This window comes from Elgaria multicarinata, chromosome 15 (genome assembly GCF_023053635.1).
Source record: "Elgaria multicarinata webbii isolate HBS135686 ecotype San Diego chromosome 15, rElgMul1.1.pri, whole genome shotgun sequence".
Lineage (NCBI taxonomy): Eukaryota > Metazoa > Chordata > Lepidosauria > Squamata > Anguidae > Elgaria > Elgaria multicarinata.
In genome coordinates, this window is record NC_086185.1 from 12,397,806 (window position 1) to 12,418,517 (window position 20,712).

General features: G+C 44.7%; 1 protein-coding gene across 1 annotated transcript in view; it reads left to right on the forward strand.

Moving 5' to 3' along the window:
- The window catches only part of LOC134409345 (connector enhancer of kinase suppressor of ras 2-like), a 376,171-nt gene that overhangs the window by 302,729 nt on the left and 52,730 nt on the right, over positions 1–20,712 (forward strand). The window lies entirely within an intron of this gene.

Genomic DNA, 20,712 nt, shown 5'->3' on the forward strand with positions numbered 1-20,712 from the left:
CTGCACATATCCTGGGCTAGATGTACAGTAGTGCTTTTTCTTGGTATTGATGTGCACGAATAACTGTTGGGGGACGTTACGCATCCCATATACCGCTTTTCTAGTGTTACTTCCTGCTTTTTATTCCATATTCCAAAATACTGCAACAGTTGTCCATTGTGTGTGCTGTGAGGTACAATTGCGCTAGACGGACATAGCGTCACCGTGGTTGGATTGTATTGATACGACATGAGGTATAGCTCTGGCCTTGGGGTTGGTTGGTTGAACCAACCATTGGGTGGTTTCCCAGGTTTTGTGCAGTTTTTAGCTATCCTAAAAGTTTGAATTGCCTTCCATGACATAGAAGAACCAAGGAGCCATCACCAAACTAGACAGGCATGATGGGTTCAAGGAAACATAAGCCAAATTCAGTTCTGGAACCTTACGTATGGTTGGGTGTGGTGTATGGATTGCCAAAATCATGGCATGCAATTGGCTAACAAGTCGAAATTAGAAACCTGGTTTAAAATATGTTTGTCAACTATGGTTTGGGCTAAACATGGTTTGGACTAAACATGGTTTGGGCTAAACATGATCTGTGACAATACCTGAATTGTCAAATCATGGCTAAAGCCATTGTTCCACGTCTAGAGGCCACAGTACCATGGAGCCCAATTAAAAATTATACAAAGCTGAGAGCTGGGTGTGGGGACAAAAGAGAGATGAAAGCTGTCATTTGGCTGTTGTGAGTTTAGAACCTCAAACCATAGCTTGGCTTGTAAATTAAGGTTTTTATGACCTATGGCCTGGAAGGATATCTGAATTGCCCTAAATTTGATTATTCATGGCAGGATCTGAGCAGCCAGCAGTCTGGACTAGAGATCAACACAACTTGTTATTGAGGCAGGACGCCAGAACTCTCCCACAACGCAGTGGATCAAACTTTCAAAGTTTCTTGAGCCCAGAGAGAAGTTGGGATGGATGAGAATTCTGTTCCAGATTCGTTTTGACAAGGATTTACCAAAATTCATAAAGTTCTCCATGTTAAGGACAAAAAGAACTTGAGAGAGAGAGAGAGAGAGAGAGAGAGAGAGAGATTGAAACCAAAACAGATAGATTTGTCCATCCTGGCCCAGGGCTTTGAGCAACTAAAAGTCTGGGTTTTCAATCCAGTATCTTCAATCCAGTGATGCTAAATTAGGGTTGCCACCTCTTTTTTTCAGAGAGGTTTCTCATCATTAACAGCTACATGGCAGGCAGGTACAACATGCTCCTCTCCATGCTGGAAATGGCTGTTCTTGAATTTGGCTGGTGTAGATGGATGAGGCTTTGGCTTCCTTTTTTTGATAGCAATTTACCAACTTTTGTAAAGTTCTTCCTATCTGGGAGAGAAAGACCTTCAGATGTGAAAGAACTGAACATGGAATTTGCCCACCCCTAGAAAGGAGACAGAAGTCAATATCTAGTATCCTATGTTCTTCTGTTTTTGCCCTCAGCTGGCTAAACGTTTTATAGGAGCTGTTCATTTTGCTTGGACTGTTGTGACTAGCAGATGCCTCCAAATTAATGCAGCTTGTGAATGGCAAAATTAATGGCTGGAATGCATGAAGAGCTTTGTGTCATCAGGCTGTTACTATGATATTAGGAGGTAATGTCAAAAAATGATGATAATTAAGGGCCTGGCGTGGTAACCTTGAAGGATACTTACATGCGCAAATCCCTGGGAGTCAGCAGGGCCGCTTGCATGATGGAGTACTCCTCAAACTAAGTGGGGTTTTCTGTGTCAAACCTTCATTAATTAAATACAAATTTCATAGAATTTGTTAATGGACCTATTAGCAATCAGGTTAAATGGATATTTATCACCACTACAATGCAGCGTCCCTTGCAGAGCAATTAAATCTGATGGTGACCACCAGATGTCCCCCCTACCCACTTTAACTTCTGCATGTTCTAAAAAGACACGAAATGTTTAAAAATCTGTCTCAAGCAAATACAACCCCATTGGTCTCCAGGAGTCAAAGTTGCCTTTCTGCATAACCTAAGGGGATTTTTTTGAGGATCTCTCGAGTGAGGATTGCAATGCAACTTTGCAGTCTGGAACATTGCTGTTACAGATGTTGGAGGAATCTGGTTTGGGGGTGGAGCGTGTTGAGTTTTTGCCAGCTCACCACACACACACACACACTGGATTCGACTCAGCACATGCAGGGTCAGGCAAACTGGTGGTTTCCCACTTTTTTGTTTTGATGCAAATCCTAATTCTGTGCAAATTCACGGCTGGGAACATTTATAGAAATTGCAATTTGGCAAATTTACGGCTGTAAATAGTGCAATTTGCACAAAATTGTAGGGGTAAATGGTCGTTTATGCTTGCATTTTTATGTAGATATTCCCACCTGCAAATTTGTGCAAATCACAGTTCAAGGACAAAAAAGAAAAAAGTCACAAGCTCTTACCAAGTGCCCATGGACCATATGGCAGCTGTACCCACATGCACTCCAGGGTCAGGCAAGCTTTGGGAGTCTGGTGAGCAGAGCACAAATAGGACTCGAAGGAGTTCACCCATCTCTGAATTTGCTGTTTGTAGTCTGCCTCCTGAAGCTGTAGACACTGCTACGACCCTCTCCCCATCCTCTTGCAGCTGCTGCAGAAAGAACCATGCCAGCTGCTTCCCAAGTTCGCAAATGTGGCCTCGGAGGGAGAGAAAAGGGATGTTCTGGTGGGCAGGGAAGGGGAGAGAAGAGGTTAGGGTATGAGCTCAGCCCCTGACAGTTTACCATCCCTAGACGGGCTCAGAGGAAAGATTGGTTAAAATATTTTTATTATTTATTTATTTCATTTATATCCCACCTTTTTTCCTCCAAGGAACCCAAGGCGACGTACATAATCCTCCTCCTTTCCATTTTGTCCTCACAACACCAACCCTGTGAGGTAGGTTGGGTTGAGAGTCTGTGACTGGCCCAAAGTTACCCAGTGGGTTTCCATGGCTGAGTGGGGACTAGAACCCGGATCTCCCGACTCCCAGTCCAACACCTTCGCCACTATACCACACTGGCTCTCAGTTAGATGGAGAGGTGAAAAACATTGTTGTTGCTCCTCCTGCCCTGATGACAGCAGCCCGTCAGGTCACGGATGCTCAGAAAACTTCAAGATGGGAAGCTAGTGAGTCTTCCACCACCATTACTCTGCTTGTCTGCCCACAAATGGAAAAGCACTAGGAAATTCCCTTACCTAATTGCAACCACAATATTTCTAGGATTGGGCACAATGCTTCTCTCAATATACTTAGCAGCTATATGCCAAACCAAAGTAAATTAATGAATTGCATCAGCTATTCCAAGCATAAATCTTACAATTTATTTATTTATTTTAAAAAATCACATGGGTGGGAAGAGGAGCAAAGTGCTTTACCGTTCACTGTTGTGACTGCTAATAAATGACTTGCCAAAGATCCCTGGTACAATTCTAAAAACTGTTCACACTTTATCGCAGTGTTTGCAAATAGACAAATGGTATGACAATTTTAGAGTGTGTCTGTCTGGGCTTCCAAGCTGTTTGATTGGATTCAAAAGCTACACCAGCTTCCTGCATGCTTCATTGTGATGGGGGGGGGATGTTTCCCCCTGTTTGTTTGTTTGTTTGTTTTATTAAAAAAAAAGGTTGTGTGTTCTTCAAAGACATCTAAATTGGTTGACAAATTGTTTCAACCCAGAACACTTTCTCTGGTACAATCTCCTGTCTCTGAGCTAAAACCCACCAAAGTCAGCCTGTCACATTAATTTTGAGGGAACTGCTTGCACCAATCCTGCAAGGGAGAGTGCAGGATGGAAGCAAGTGTGTAGGGTAACCCTATGGAAAGGAGGACCAGGCTCCTGTATCTTTAACAGTTGCTTAGAAAAGGAAATTTCAGTAGGTGTCATTTGTAGGCATGCAGCACCTGATGAAATTCCCTCTTCATCACAACAGTTAAAGCTGCAGGAGTCCTGCCTTCTTGACTAGATACAAAAGAAGACAGGGCTCCTGCAGCTTTAATGTTTGTGATGAAGAGGGAATTTCACCAGGTGCTGCATGCATGACACCTGCTGAAATTTCTTTTTCTGTACACCTGTTAAAAGATACAGGAGCCCTGTCCTCCTTTTCATAGGGTCACCCTACACATGGCCAGCCTACAAGTGTGTGTGTAGCTTGAAACAAATATGTGTTTGGGTACCTAACTATGCACATTCACATTCCAGTGCTCCTCCAGACCCTATTAAAATGGCTGGGTGTGTGCATTTGGCTGTATGTGGGTATCTCTGCTCTCTTATGTTGATGTGCATCAGCAAGTTCTGAGCCACCCAGTTTATTTTTATTTATTTATTTATTTATTTATTTATTTTGTATTTTATATATTGTATATTATATTATGGTTTTATACTGTTGTTTTATACTTTGAATGGTTTTAATTTTTGTGAACCGCCCAGAGAGCTCAGGCTATTGGGCGGTATTGAAATGTAATAAATAAATAAATAAATAAATATTTTCTATACTGCCCGATAGCTGAAGCTCTCTTGGCAGTTCACAACAATTCACACACACACACACACACACACACACACACACACACACAATACAATATTACAACATTATAAACATTATAAACAACATTTTAATAAAAGATGGTCTAAAAGAAATTAAGGTGCAAGTTTTTCAACAATGAAATCGCTCAAAGCCATTTCGGTACACAATTTCAATAACAGACCTGTTCCAGACAGCTGACATATGTGCCCCATCATATAGCATTAAGCACCATTAAATGTCTGGAAGTAGAGGGCAGCTTTAACCTGGTGCTGAAATGCTGACAGTGTTGGAGTCCATCCGTGAGGAGATCAGAGTCAGGGGGCCACCACTATAAAGGCCCTCTCCCTTGTTGCTTCCCTCAGAGGTTCCCTCAGAGGAGGCACTAAGGGAAAGGCACCAGATGTTGGTCATTGTGTCCGGGTAAGTTCACGTCAGGAAAAGCAGTCCATCAGGTATTGCCAGCCGCCTTCTGGCAACTGAGATCTTCTTCCTTTGCAATTAGAATGTTCGTGAACATTCTGTGATATCAGAGAAGCTCAGACAGCACCTATGCAAGGCTGTAGACAGGTAACCCTAAGCAGGCTAACAGTCAGTTTTAGAGCCTAGAATTTTGTCTATATTTATTTGTATTTAATAGCAACCATAGGAAAAGCGTGTGTGACCTGACTTAGTTCAGGACCGCAATGCTGGGGAACTAAACTCCTCCACCTTCCCCCATGCCATTTTCCTCATGGAACTATTCCCCCACCAAAGATGCTGTTTGTCCCACGAATTTGCAGCCAATCGAATCCACATTCCACCACGCAACCATTCAGGGCGCAACCCCGTGCAAGTTTCGCCAGGAAAAAACATTGCAGGACTTTCAGGACACTAAAACTGCAAGGAAGCTTAGGCACAGAAATGGCCTAATTTGACCTTTACTTTTGTTTCATTGATATTTCCCTGTACCAAATTAACCATCAAAATGAAACTGCCCTGTCTCAACAGATTTCCAAACTCCTTCTTTTTTCATCTTCTTTTTTAAAAAAGGGGAACACAGTGGCGTCATCTGAGCTTTCTACATTGCAAATGTAGTGTTTCGTGTTTTTTTGTTTTTCTGGTAAAATCATTGCTCAATGTGAGTGCAAGGTTTCAGCAACCTTCCTGTAAGAACGACAGAACGCTGATTCGGTTTGCTTCTGTGGCCGTCTTTTCCTGCCGATAAGGCAGCTTTCATCACGTTAAGGACCTCTTTCGGTTTCATTTTCTCCTTCTTCAACCCTAAATGCTAAATGTCACATCTTCTTTCTTCCCCTCACCCTTCTTTTCTGCAGAGAGCAGGAGAGACAGTCGGTGGAGACTCTGAAAGGTAACTCTATCTTTGTCTTCTTGCTTTTCAAATGTACATAGAGAGAATTGCTACTTCCTGCATGAATTCTCCCCCCACCTTTTTTTTTACTAACAAGTAATTATTACAAATATAGTCACACACATATATCACTGATACATTGGTAGATGACACAATTAGAATATTGTACCTACTACTAATTGGTCCGTTTCTATATCACATTAGAATCTGGTCCTCCAAAGCTGCTGTTGATTAATTGGAGGCCCACCTTCTATATTCATTCCTAAGCAATAGATTAAGGATGAGTTCCAAGTTACTATGAAGTTATCTTCTTCTTTTTTTAATTTCCCCTCTTGCCACACAGAAATGGCTCGTTAATTTTCCTGCCAGTGCAACTGACCATATTCTATCTAAATATTTCTGGAATGAAAGACTTTTAGCATTTTTCCAAGCTCTAGCGATCTCAGTTATCGCTGTGTCTTGTATAAATTCGAGCTTTGACATCTCGGGCATCACTTTGAGTCCCTTGGAAACTTTGTCCTTACAAGACAGCTGCAGATTGCAGGCAAAAGAAATCATTAGCAGAATTCAAAACACTTCTGGACCATGTCACCTGATGACTGCATAAGAACTGAGTGCAAGATATATTTTTTTATGGAGGGCTTGTATTTTTCTAAACAAGGGCTAAATCATCTTAAATTGGAACAAAAAAAGAGCAGTTAGAATGTTAAGGCACAGCAAATGCACTTTCGTTTGCCCTTCAAATCATACCATTCATCTTTTTAAAACCTCTGTTTTCCATGGGTTCAATCCATACTTAATCATACTTGCAGTAGACCCACTGAATTCAACAGGACTTATGTCCTGTTGATTTCAGTGGGTCTACTCCATCATGAAGTTGAATCAACCCAAAGTTTAGCGATCCCAATCCAATTCAATCCAAGGATGTTTAAGTTTGGATCTAACTCAACAACACTGGGTTCCTATTGCATTTGGTTCTTATTCAAATCAATGGGACAAATGAACTCCTGGCTTGATTTCAAGGGGAACTAAGTGCAAGTAATTTACTCTCGATCCAACCCATTTTCAGTATGGGACACACTGCCTAAATGTATTGTTTTGAAAAGCTAGAGCATTGGAAAGGAGATCCTTTCTGGCAACAGGATTGTTTAATATTCTTGAAATTTAAACACAGTCATATGGTCACATCAAAGACCATTTCTCCTTTCAGTTCATACTGTTTTTGGTGGGTTTTACCAGGTTTGCAAATGCTTGTTTGAGAGAGAACTCTTGGTGTAAACTGGACGGCGACTTTTTTAAAAGTCTTACACAAAATGACCCTGTTCAGAAGACACCTTAAACCACAGCTTTAACCGTGGCGAATCAGGTTTTTTGCCTTAATGGCTGCAGTTAAAGCTGTGGTATAAGGTGTCTTCTGAACAAGGCCAATACCAAGAATCTCTGACCTATTAGAAGCTAACCACTTCCTAGAACCTTTCCATAAAATCAGAATTCTTTGTTCTTTTGTTTGCTTGTGTGTGTTTGATGGTCTTGAGGGCAAGGAAGCCTGTTCCCCAACCTATAGTGTGTCCAACACATTTTCATGTCACCAAATATACGTTTGTAAGTAAAGTTTTTTTAGTTTGTAAGCAATGTTTTCTAAGTTGTGTGTGATGGCAGGAGCAGATAGAGGCAGAGTGTTTCATATATGAATGAAAAGAGAGACATCCCAGTACTCAAAGAATGCTTAGTTTTTATTTAATGCATTTCCTAAGAAATCAAGGTATTTATTTATTCATAAAATGTAGGGACCACTCTGTATCTAAAAAAGGATGCCTGGGAGGTGAACAATAAAGATAGGGGGAGAATAAAAATACAACTAATAAAAAGATTCAAAATCAATATATACTAGGGGTGTGCACGGACCCCCCGCTCCGCTTCACTTGCAGATCCGCCATTTTTCGGAGCGGGTCGCTCCGCCCCGCCCCCGCTCCGCCCACTTCCGCTCCGCTCCGCTCGGAGCTCCGGATCCGGATCCGGAGCTCCGTTTTTGCCCCCCCATAGGGTTGCATTGAAAGCTAAAAAAGTAAACAACTTTTTTTCCGTTGAAGTTAGAAACCTCACGTTTGGCACCATGACACCTCATGGGCGTATACACACACACGCCAAGTTTCAAGGCAATCCCATCATCCCCTGATTTTTGGCGAATTTTTGAAAATCGGGCACCCCACACACAACATCCCTGCGAGGTGGGCAGGGGAGGAGGGAGGGAAGGCAGGCAGGCATGCAGCTGGCATTTCTGGGGGCATAAGGAAGGGAGCCAAGGATAAGCCAGTAATGCATAGAAAATGGAATAAATCAATCAATAAACAAAGGAGGGGTGGAATTAAAAGCAGCAGTGTTGCTCAATAAACAGCAAGAAGAATTAAAAAAAAAAGGCTATATCTGTCTTTTACCAGCAATAGGGGGACGTGCCCGGGGGAGGGGGAAGTAGCTGCCAGTTCAAGACAGCCACCAACAGCTCTGAGAAGAAGTAAAACGCTCACTTCAACTCATAACAGGCATTGCTCCACCACTGAAAAGTGACCATTCACTTCAACTCATGATAGGCATTGCTCCACCGTTTTACTCTCTTTGGAAGGCTCTATGGCCTTCCAGTGCAGGAGAGAGTGGGGGCACGTCCACGATGAGATGCCCTAGGGGAGCTCATCCCCTTGCACCACATCGATTCAGTTGTTCACCAAGGTTAGGGTGGGGAGCAGTGCTGTGTTTTCTATCTCTTATTCTTGGCTTAGTATATGATTTCAGGTTGTGTTTGTGCATTTGGTGGGGCTACTGTGTTAAAAAACACGGGGAAAAGCCCGTTCAGATGAAGAAAGAGAAGTTTCCCAGAATCCCAAGTTACCTGTTTTGCCTATGCCCTCCTCCAACTTTGGGATCATCATGACCGGGAGCTGACTCTGCCCCTCAGCCCTTTGAAAAAGGTATTTTTCCCGCCGATTTTTAAAAAACTTCTAGCCCGCGACCCGTACGATGCAGAAAGTTGAGAGTGGTCTCAAAATGACCCCCATCCACGACTCTCTGTGCACAAGAATTTTCAGAACGATAGCTTAAACCCCCCCCCAGTTATCCCCGATTCTTTCCCTCAATGCAATCCTATGGGCGAAAAGCCGAAACGGAGCCCCGCGGTTGACCCTATTTTTAAAAAACTTCTAGCCCGCGACCCGTACGATGCAGAAAGTTGAGAGTGGTCTCAAAATGACCCCCATCCACGACTCTCTGTGCACAAGAATTTTCAGAACGATAGCTTAAACCCCCCCCCAGTTATCCCCGATTCTTTCCCTCAATGCAATCCTATGGGCGAAAAGCCGAAACGGAGCCCCGCGGTTGACCCTATTTTTAAAAAACTTCTAGCCCGCGACCCGTACGATGCAGAAAGTTGAGAGTGGTCTCAAAATGACCCCCATCCACGACTCTCTGTGCACAAGAATTTTCAGAACGATAGCTTAAACCCCCCCCCAGTTATCCCCGATTCTTTCCCTCAATGCAATCCTATGGGCGAAAAGCCGAAACGCAGTTTGAGCCCCGCGGTTGACCCGATTTTTAAAAAAATATTGCACGTGAACCACAGCACGCAGAGAGGTGAGAGTGGTCTCAAAATGACCCCCATCCACGACTCTCTGTGCACAAGAATTTCCAGAACGATAGCTTCAAAAACAACGTAGTTATGCGCGATTATTTGCCGCAATGCAATCCTATGGCGAAATGTTTTCAAGATGGCGACCGGAGCGCTCCGCCTGAACTCGGAGCTCCGAAAAATGGTCGCTTCTCTTCGCCTTGCTTCTAGGGGGTCCGCGGTCCGCTCCTACTCCGCCTCTGGGTAAGGCGGAGCAGGCCAATCCGCTACTGCTTCTACGCTCCTAATCGGAGCGGAGCACATCCCTAATATATACACCATTAAAACTGTTCTTGAACATTCAGGAAAAGTTTGTTTAAAAGTACTTCACATATATGAAGCCGGCCCTACCATTGGGTAGATTGAGGCAGCTGCTTCAGGCAGCAGATGCTGGAAGACAGAGATGTGTATGTCGTGCATGCCCCCCTATGCTAGAATACTGCCCTCAGGTGCAATAGAGGATGCTACTAGAGGATGCAGCATTGAAGTAAAAGTCAACTGCCAGTCCATTTAGCTTATGAATGTGGAATTGGGGATGGGTCACCATTTTGTCATTTGCTTGAGGCAGCAAAATGCCTTGTGCCACCCCTGAGGGCATCAGAAAGGCATGCTCCTGGGGTTTCTGCATAGACCTATGGCCTGATTGAGGTCCACCCAGAGAAAAGCCTTCAATGTGGTGGCCCCCTTTCTATGGAACTCCCTGCCTCTGGATTTCATTTTATCTTTTAGTATTCACCACTCCAGAATCTGTTTCAATGTGGAGCAGCATTTAAATGCTGCAAAGAAATAAAATACAGAATTTCAATCATCTTTACAACAACCCTGTAAAGTAGGGTCATATTACATATTGAGGAGGGGGAGGGTTTCTGTAGCCTGAAGATTGTAGCTTGACTAAAACCATCCAAGGACTATGTGGCTGAGCTGAGATTTGGCCCAGGGGATTCTAGCTAATGCTCCATTCTCTTTGCCCAAGCTATCTACAAAAGTATTTAATACATTTGTGATTGATGTGAACACAGCAAGGTGAGGGGCATTTTAAGAAGTACAGGGGAGCGAGGCCCGAGCTCAGAGGTCAGCATCGTTGGCCTGCCATTGACCTACACAGTTCTCTGCCCTTGTTTTTCTCTTCCTTGGTATTACCCTCTGTCCAAGCATGAAAGAGTAAGGTGGATTTTATCCTCAAACCAGAACTGGACAGGACAGCTCCTTCAAATAAAGGAGGCTTTCAAATAGAGGACTGTCCCCTTAAAAGAGGATCACCCTACATGATCCATCAGTACTCTTCTTATGAGCACTTAAGGGGAGACGTCTATACTTAAAGGCAACCTAAAAATAATCTTAAAGTAATCAATAAACATGCTCTCATATTATGTTGTTCTGTGTACTAGATTCTACTTTCCTGCCTGTTTTTTAAAAAAATCTTAGCTGTGTAGAGACTTTCCTGAATCCTACATCTAAACACTTTAAGCATAGATTTTGGCATTTCAACATCTCTGCTTCCCATTGTTTTAAGGAGATCTCATCTACAGCCCATGTTTCAACTTTTCAAATGCGTGGTCGTGGCGTTTCGTCTCTTTGCATGCCCTTCAAAGAGCTTTGCCTCTGCACTTCTTTTAAAACAGGTGGTGCAGTCAATCATAGATCCATTAAGGCAGAAAGGGAAAAAAATGTTATTGAACGCTTTGGGCATTAGGTTACTCCTTAAGCTCGATGACAGAAGTTGGGGGGGGGGGAACCAAATGTAGGCTCAGATGGACGGTCTATCAGAAGTTTCATCCTTACATCTCTATCAGATATCCTTAACAGGTTTAAGTTTCTCTAAGGGAAGACAAAGAAAGAAAAGCATTTCTTTTTTCTTTCTTTTTTTAAAGAAAGGAACTAAAGTATTCTTCCAATAAAAGTGTCACTTCCCTAAAGTTTTATGTCCAAATTAATGAGAGTGTGGAATGTGATGGTGCTGAGAAGCGTGTCCATCAGATTTTGATTAAAGCACTCCTTTTTAACAAAATCAACCAAGTAGTACAACGGTGTGAACAACCTTTGGGCTCCCCGGAACTTCTCTTCCCTATGGAGTGAGCAAGGTTTTGAGTTCCGCAGACCTCTTCTTCAGGCTAGCTGTTAAGCAAAACAAGGGGAAGGGAGGGGAGGGAGAGAGAAAAGCTGGCTTGTGGTATTGAAGCCACAAAACCTGCATTTCGTCACAGTTTTAAAAGGGAGGTAAGAGAGGGCAGACTGAATTGGATGAGGCTTCCCTACGTGCCCTGCAGATTTCAGGTTGTATCAAGGGCTCCTGGGAAATGAAAGCTCTCTCTGTGTGTGTGTGTGTGTGTGTGTGTGTGTGTGTGTGTGTGTGTTTCTCCTAATGCATGCATTTTTGCCTGATACACATATTGTTGTTGTTTGCAAGCTATTTTCTTATTATGGTGCATTTTTAATGGTTTTTTTTTCCTGGTAGATGCATTTTATATGCATTTTTTGAATGGACAACTCAATTACAAAATTATGCATGGAGTGGAGAAAATAGATAAGGAGAAGTTGTTTCTCTTTCACTCATAAGAACTTAAGAAGAGCCCTGATGCTGGATCAGAACAAGGGTCCATCTAATCCAGCACTCTGTTCACACAGTGGCCAACCAGCCATCGGCCAGGGATGAACAAGCAGGACATGGTGCAACAGCACCCTCCCACCCATGCTCCCCAGCAACTGGTGGACACAGGCTTACTGCCTCGAATACTGGAGATAGCACCAATACTAGAACCTGGGGTTCATCCAATAAATCTCAGTGCTGGATGGTTCTGGACAAATTAAAGGAAGTCCTTCTTTGCATAGGGCATCGTTAAAGTATGGGATTTGCTACTACAAGATGTAGTGATGGCTGCCAACTTGAATGGGGTTAAGAGGAATTTGGCAACTTCATGGAAAATTAGGCTATCAATTGCTGCCAGTCGTGATGGTTATATTATCACCAGTATTGGAGGCTGTAATGTTCTCAATACCAGTTGCTGAGGAATATGAGCAGGATGGTGCTGCACCCATGTTCTGCTTGTGGGCTTCCCATGAGTATCTGGTTGTCCACTTTGCAAACATCATCCAGGACTAGATAGACCTTTGGTGTGATCCAGCATGGCTCTTCTTACGTTCTTACTGGTGTCCTGTGTTCATGACTCCATGATGCTCTTAGTCCTGAGTGATCTGCCCTTGAGTGGTGCCCGAAGACTCAGGTTTCCTTGTTCCTCACTTTCCACATCTCATTTTATTTATTTAACAGGAAATGTAAATTAGCTTCTCGACGAAGCTCTCAGACAAAACAACCTCGGCCTCAGATTATGAATGTGTCTGGGGGACCCTGCTGTGTTGTTTAAATGAAACAACCCTTTTTTAAATCTTTCATTTTCACCCTAATTAACATTGCGTGAACTGAAGAAATACTGGCACCATAATTACGTAAATGTTTGTCCTTATTGCCGGCTTGACGCATGTATTTAACGGTCCCGTGTGTGCGCTCGGCGGATTGTCGCTGGGTGGCTGTTCAAATGAACAAGAAGCACTTGTTGCTCATTTTGGACACGGCAATCAGAAATTAATGAAGATTTCTTCATAGGCATGACCTGAGAGCTCATTCACTCAATGCACGCCTTCTCAATATCTCTCAAGGGCCCCTTTTCCATGAATAGCATCCCTTACATGGCCCTACATCAGCAGGGCACAACCTCGGACATCAGGCCCAGAGGTCAAATCCGACCCTCTTGGGGACTCAATGGCCTCATCTACACCAAGCAGGATATTGCACTATGAAAGTGGTATGAAAGTGGTATATAAAAGGCAGGAGCCACACCAAGCAGGATATAGCAGTATGGAAGTGAGATATGGTAGGGTGACCATATGAAAAGGAGGACAAGGCTCCTGTATCTTTAACAGTTGTATTGAAAAGGGAATTTCAGCAGGTGTCATTTGTATATATGGGGAGGAAACCTCTTGTGCAAGCACTGAGTCATTACTGACTCTTAGAGGGACGCCAGCTTTCGCTGGTGTTTTCTTGGCAGGCCTTATAGTGGGGTGGTTTGCCGTTGCCTTCCCCGGACGTTATTACCTTTCCCCCAGCTAGCTGGGTACTCATTTTACCGACCTCGGGACGATGGAAGGCTGAGTCAACCCGAGCCGCTTGCCTGAAACCAGCTTCCACTGGGATTGAACTCAGGCCGTGGGGAGAGTTTCAGCTGCAGAAACTGCTGCTTTACCTGGGGAAATTTCCTCTTCATCACCACAGTTAAAGCTGCAGGTGCCCTGCCCTCTTTTAAATCTGGTCACTCTAGTATAGCTCCTGCAGCTTTAACTGTGGTGACGAAGAGGGAATTTCACCAGGTTCCCCATATATACAAATGACACCTGCTGAAATTCCCTTTTCTATGCAACTGTTAAAGATACAGGAGCCCTGTCCTCCTTTTCATATGGTCACCCTAGAGATGGTCTGTGTCAATGGGCCCCAACAGTTGTCAGGGCTCTTCACTACCACTATCAAGCAGTAGTGTGGCTCCTGCCTCTTACCATGTACATTGATGGTGCTATATAAATAAATAATAATAATAATAATAATATACTGCTTTCATACCACTTTCATAGTGCCATATCCTGCTTGGTGTAGACGAGGCTTTCCCAGCTTTTGTGTAATCCCCACCCCACTTCTGAAGAGTCTTGGAGAATCCCCTCCCCCACTTCCCATCTTGACTGGTGTATGTCTCCTCCTCCTCCCTCCTCCTCCTCCTCCTCCTCCTTCATCTTCCAAGTCCAACTGAGGCCTTAACTAGACCAGGCTATATCCCAGGGGGAACCCCAGGATCATCCCTGTGTGTCCACATGACACACAGGGGATCAGGGAGGGATCATCCCTCCCTTGCCCCGGGATAGAGTCCTCCCCTTTGGGCCTGCTTTTTCCGTGGTGCCGAGCCTGAGACCGCAGAACGTGTGGCCCGTTTCCACGCTTTGACCCGGAGCTGCGCCCATCAGGGTTAGGGTGGGGGGAGTAAGGAAACGAAATTAAATTTAAAAACCCCCACTAACCTTCAGTGCACAAGCATTCGTGCGCTGCTGTCGCTTTAAAAATAATTTTAAAATGGCGGGCGCGACGCCTCTCTTCCTGAGGTCGTCATGCCTTACGTGTAAGCGGGGGAGAGGTCTCACGTTAATTCCAACGCGAGATCTCCCCTCCTCTGTCCCAGAACAAAAGGTAGGTCTAGCTAAGGCCTGAGTTTCCGAAAGCCTGCCCCACACACTAGGGAGAAGAGGCCTTATCTTGACAGCACGATAACCCACAGTACAACAACAACCTATGGTTGAACAACCCACACTCAACCACTGAATGCGGGTTAGCATATTGTGTGAACCTACCTAGCCACAGTGTCATCAAGTTATTGTTCATCTTCATGGTATCTACTTTTAAATGCCCTGACCAGGATAGGGTTGAGTTTTCACAGGGAGGCCATCTTCAGTAGCAGCCCCACAGTGGTTCTAACATGTACTCCGGCTTCAGAGGCTTGCCGTAAAAACAAAACACAAAACAACATCTCTCTTTTTTTAATAAAATCAGTGGCACAATGCTAATACCACAGGTTTTCAACCCCACTTTATTAGAAACCATGCCCTGTTAGAGGAAAACCCAACAAAATATATCCTTCCTTTCTGTTCACCCAGGGATGCACTGAGTCATTGATATTTCTGCTCAGCAGTTTCCAGTCCGAAAGCAGCAGGAAGTAGAGAGGAGGGGGGGGAAGCAGTTTCTCAATCACAGCTGGGTCCCCTCCACCAGCGCCTCAGGCTGCTGACCCTGAAAGAACGCCAGCTGTAGCCAAAGCAGCAGGCGCAGGCTGGGTCTTTTGCTCCTGACTGCTGCTAACACCAAAAGCACAGGCAAAGGAGTGAGCCGTGTCAGCACAAAGCCACCTTGGAATCCACAGTCAAGCCACGAGGTCAAGGGGGGGGGCGGTTTCTGGGATTTGATCTGTGTTTCAAAATAGTTTCTGTCATCCAGGTGGGATGGGTGGGACCCTGCCGATGTCGTGGAACCAGCCACGTCACACGATGCAAAGTTCATGTCAAGTGCCATCAAGGGTAGGAATACCCGGGGAACCTGACAAGAACCCACACCCCTGTGGGGGCCCACTGACCACAGCCCCCCTGGACTTGCTCCCCCTCTTCACCCTTGCAACCTGCTTGTTCACCTGCCTTTTCTGGCCTAGACAATGGTGGTGGTGAGAAGTAAGAGCGGGAGCGCGTTGCGTTGGGTTCTGGTTCTGCCAGGTCCAAGTCATCAATCAGGTTCTTCTGCTTACCAAGATGAAACCAGCCACTTGTGCAGAAAGATGAGTTTGTTGTTAGAAAATGGATGCAGAATATATACATGCAAAGAAGGTTAGCGCCTCCTTCCAGATAATTAAGCTTTCACCGTTCGGTGTCTGTCGGGGCCCCTACGATAGACGGAAGCCGTCCCTTTGAGCCACAGTTGGGCAGTTCCAGGCTAGTTGTGCGGTTCCTCCTGAAGCAAGGCTGAAGCCCGTGCTTTGAATCTTATAGGCTTCTCTTTGCCACATTGGTCAACCAGGTGCCTTTAGATTCCTTTCCTAATGATCCTCTACATAAAATTTGCCTGTTTCACAGCTGCCACACACTGGGGCCCTTTCTACACCTAAGGGTGTAGAAGGAAGGAGGGGGTGGAGCGTGGACTTACTGGCTTCCGTGATCCTCCCTGGGCATCCAGCTGGAAGTGCAACATCCCAGAAGGGAGAGGGATGTTGTGCCCGTCGCACCCGCCATTTTTTTTTTTAAAAAAAAAGCAGGAGCCGGGAGCGCAATTGTGCTCCAGCAAAATTAAAGTACAGAAAAACCCCAAAAGCCCCCCACTCCTCCCCCCACCCTCAAGGTCCTTGAATTCCACCCCCAGCCCAGCTCCTTCTCTCTGCTGACCCCTGCTGCTCATGGGGAGGAGGGAAGAAGCTGGGACGGGCGCCCATACTGCCTGCAGTTCTCAGGATTGTCCCGGGACTGCGGGAAAAATCGGGATAACTGTGGGAGAATGGAGGGGTCATCCCTGGCTGCTCCCGGGATCCCCTGTGCATCTTTTGGATGCACAGGGATGACCCAGAGAAAAATCCACAATGTAGAAAGGGCCAGGGTTGATATTTTCATCAAGTTATCCACCACAACCCCGGTACCCCTTTCCTGGTCGGTCACTGCCAGCTCAGAACCCATCAGTGTATATGTAAAGCAAGGACATATTTATTCTTTGCCCAATCTGCATCTTTTAAAACATATACTTTCATTGAACCACATTTGCTGCTTTATTGCCCAATCCCTCAATTTGGAGAGGCTCTTTGGAGAGACACTTTGCGATCCCTTTTTGGTTTTTGTTGTTGTTTATTCATTCATTTGCTTCTGACTCTTCATGACTTCTGGACCAGCCCACGCCAGAGCTTTCTGTCGGCCGTCGCCACCCCTAGCTCCCCCAAGGTCAAGTCTGTCACCTCCAGAATATCATCCATCCATCTTGCCCTTGGTCGGCCCCTCTTCCTTTTGCCTTCCACTTTCCCTAGCATCAGCCTCTTCTCCAGGGTATCCTGTCTTCTCATTAGGTGGCCAAAGTACTTCAGTTTTGCCTTTAATACCATTCCCTCAAGTGAGCAGTCTGGCTTTATTTCCTGGAGTATGGACTGGTTTGATCTTCTTGCAGTCCAAGGCACTCTCAGAATTTTCCTCCAACACCACAGTTCAAAAGCATCTCTCTTCCTTCGCTCAGCTTTCCTTATGGTCCAGCTCTTGCAGCCATAGGTTACTACGGGGAATACCATTGCTTTAACTATGCGGACCTTTGTTGTCAGTGTGGTGTCTCTGCTCTTAACTATTTTATCAAGATTTGTCATTGCTCTCCTCCCAAGAAGTCAACGTCTTCTGATTTCCTGGCTGCAGTCAGCATCTGCAGTAATCTTTGCACCCAGAAATACAAAGTCTGTCACTGCCTCCACGTTTTCTCCCTCTATTTGCCAGTTATCAATCAAGCTGGTTGCCATAATCTTGGGTTTTTTGAGGTTTAACTGCAACCCAGCTTTTGCACTTTCTTCTTTCACCTTCGTCATAAGGCTCCTCAGCTCCTCCTCGCTTTCAGCCATCAAAGTGGTGTCATCTGCATATCTGAGATTGTTAATGTTTCTTCCTGCGATTTTAATTCCAGCCTTGGATTTACCACCCCAAAATAATTTGGTGTTATTCTCAAGCTTGGCCACCCCACTGCTCACTCTTAGCCTCAGATTATTTAAGAACAAGTTAAAAAGCACCGGTCCAAATAGAGACCCTTGAGGGAACACATTTCTTCTCTCCCTCCATTGTGAGAATTGTCCCATTTATCCCAAAGGTCTCCATCCTCCATCTATGTGCAATGGTGGCGCTATAGTACAGCTTTGATGGGTTCACCGTTCCCCTTGACTTGCAAGAGCCCATGGCGGTGAAAGCACTGAAAACATGTCCCCACTTTTAAGATAGTGGAACAATTGGTGTAGCCATTGATAGTCTTCTCCTCCATGAATTTGCCTGATCCCCTTTAAAGCTATCCAGATTGGTGGCCATCACTTCAATGTGTATAGCAAATGCCACCGCTTATTGTGCCTTCATGTATGGCTTTACATGTCGGTTTGAGACTTGCCCTTGCAGCACAGACAGGCTCTCCTTGTCGGAAAAGTCTAACGTGTGAAAATGTCCCAGGAGACACTCTGTACTCTTTGAATGATTAAGCTCTTCAACAACCTGTTCACCAAGCATGTCTGTTTCTTTACAGCAAAAACACACACACACACACACACGGTTGAACAGATCCATGTGTTCACTGTACAAAGATTTTGTATTCTGTTTTCATGGCATGCAGCAAACCTTTGCCTCAACAGTACTTTGGTCAGGAGGGCAGATGTACGCTAATCGTAAGAAATGAGGTAGAGCGTTGGAAATGCCATGTTTTAGAAGGGTCAGAGCAGCGGTTACAGAAATGCACCAAGAGAAATAGAAAACTACCTGGCAGGACAGAAGAAAAACTTTCAGCATCCTCGTGGCTAGTTTAAAAAAGCATCTTAGGACCAAAACTTGTGAATGACATTTTTTATTTCTGTAACGAAAACTCAAAAGGCAGAATCTTCCAGTCTTTCAAAGAACCCTTCTTAATACAAGGTCAGGGGTTTAATCTAGTCGTATCTATAGCAGAGATTGGTGGTGATCCACATCAGTGGTGCTATCAGGTTTAGAGCTGAGCTGAATTCTTTCTATGGATATCAGAGGAATCCATTTGTGGGGAGGCGCTCCCCCCACCCATTGAGTTCATTCTGTCTTCCACCAGCTGGCCCAACTCAGTATTCAATGATTCAGGCCAGCTGTCTGAATTTCTATATAGTGTATCAGTGAAAAATCATTTCTGCAAATTATGACTGCAAATTGCAGAAATTTTCATAATTTCCATAAACCCAGGAATAGAGACCATGTTTGGTATGGGAATGTGAACTCTAGATTATTCATGGTTAGCAACCCAGAGTTAAACTCTACTGCATGGTTCTCATGTAACGACAACTCACAATTCAACAACAACCCATGATTCAAAAACAACCTATACTCAATCCATAATCAACCTATACTCTGGGTTGTTGTTACATGTGAACCCTGCCCTATGGCTTAACCATAAGTTGTTAACCTCAAACAACCCAGAGTTGGCAACCCAACAACAAACCATCAGTTGTTGTTACATGCGAACGTTGCACAATGGTTAAACTATGGGTTAAGCCATAGTTGTAGTGTATTGGCCCTTCTGGCTTGCCATAGCAGGAATTTCCTGAGTCAGCTTTCAGGCACTGTGCTTTCAGTTTCTGTTCAGCATCGCCTGCAGCAGTCTGCTGCAAGGCCCGTTCTCAATAAGCCTCGTTCATTAAAGTTCCTGTTGTTGGTTTTACATCTTCTGTGTGGCCTTCTTTTCACGATACATTTCAGGACCTGTGGTTTTGGTGCATTTCAACATGTGCCCTCTGGATGCAATGTTATTATTCTCTGGGACTGAACGCTGTAGGGACCAGAGGTCGTTGGTGGTGTCATTATTTCCTCTGCAGAAATGGTTGTCATTGCAGCTCTAAAACAGAGGACAGATTGCTTGAGAGTTGCATTGCTCCATAAATGTTGGCATTAAGGACTTAAGTAATCCAAAATGTTTTAAAAGGGTTGACTTATAGACATACATATCAGAAATCAGGATGTGCAGAAAAAAGCATCTATTTTCACCCCTACAGGTGCTGTGACTTCGATCACAGCTTTCCCCTGGACATGCGCCAATTTGCAGCTATTTATTATAACTGAACTCTTAATTACTTGAGGGGCAGCAAGGCACAAGTTGCTCATATTAGGAAGGCGACTGCTATAAATAGCCAACAGCCTGAGACAAAGCGAGCTGGCTGGAAGATGTCAAAGAGAGAGGGAGGATGAGTTGCATCTGACTCTATAGGGCCTCCCTTCCAGGCACCTTAGGGGATCAAATCTGCTCGGCTTCACAGTAGAATCATGCAGGGAAGCCTCCAAAATTGTCAATGTCTTTGAGTTCCAAATGAGCTGGTCTCATTTCCAAAGTGGAATCCTCCATTCTTCTGCTTTTGTGTTGTTGTTGTTGTTGTTGTTGTTGTTGTTGTTGTGGAATTGCTCCGTTTGGCTTAGCAATTCCCCGGCCGGAGAAGTGGAGCCCTGACTCAGCCAGCCCAGACACACGCCCCTTCACTGCCACTTGTTAACCCTTCACAGTCTAGGTTCTCAAGGAAACCACACCACACCCCAGAATAGGGACCAAACGCTTTTATTCTTTACACGCACACACTAAGGTTAACTCTTAGGGGGTTTGGGGGGGGCGGGAACACGGACAAAGGAATAACACACATAAACAGCAGGGACTGACACTTCACCCTTCCCTTCCACACGCTCAAGCTTAACAGAATTCGCACTCGCTCCCTGCTTAACCATCCCCACCAGCCGTTACTCTGGCAAGGTCCCTTGCCCCAATTGTACACAAACCTAGTCTAAAATAAAACAAACACCTAATTTCTGCGACTCAACCTTTGCTGCTCACCCCGACTTGGTTTGACACCACTCAAGCTAAACCCCTTCCCTC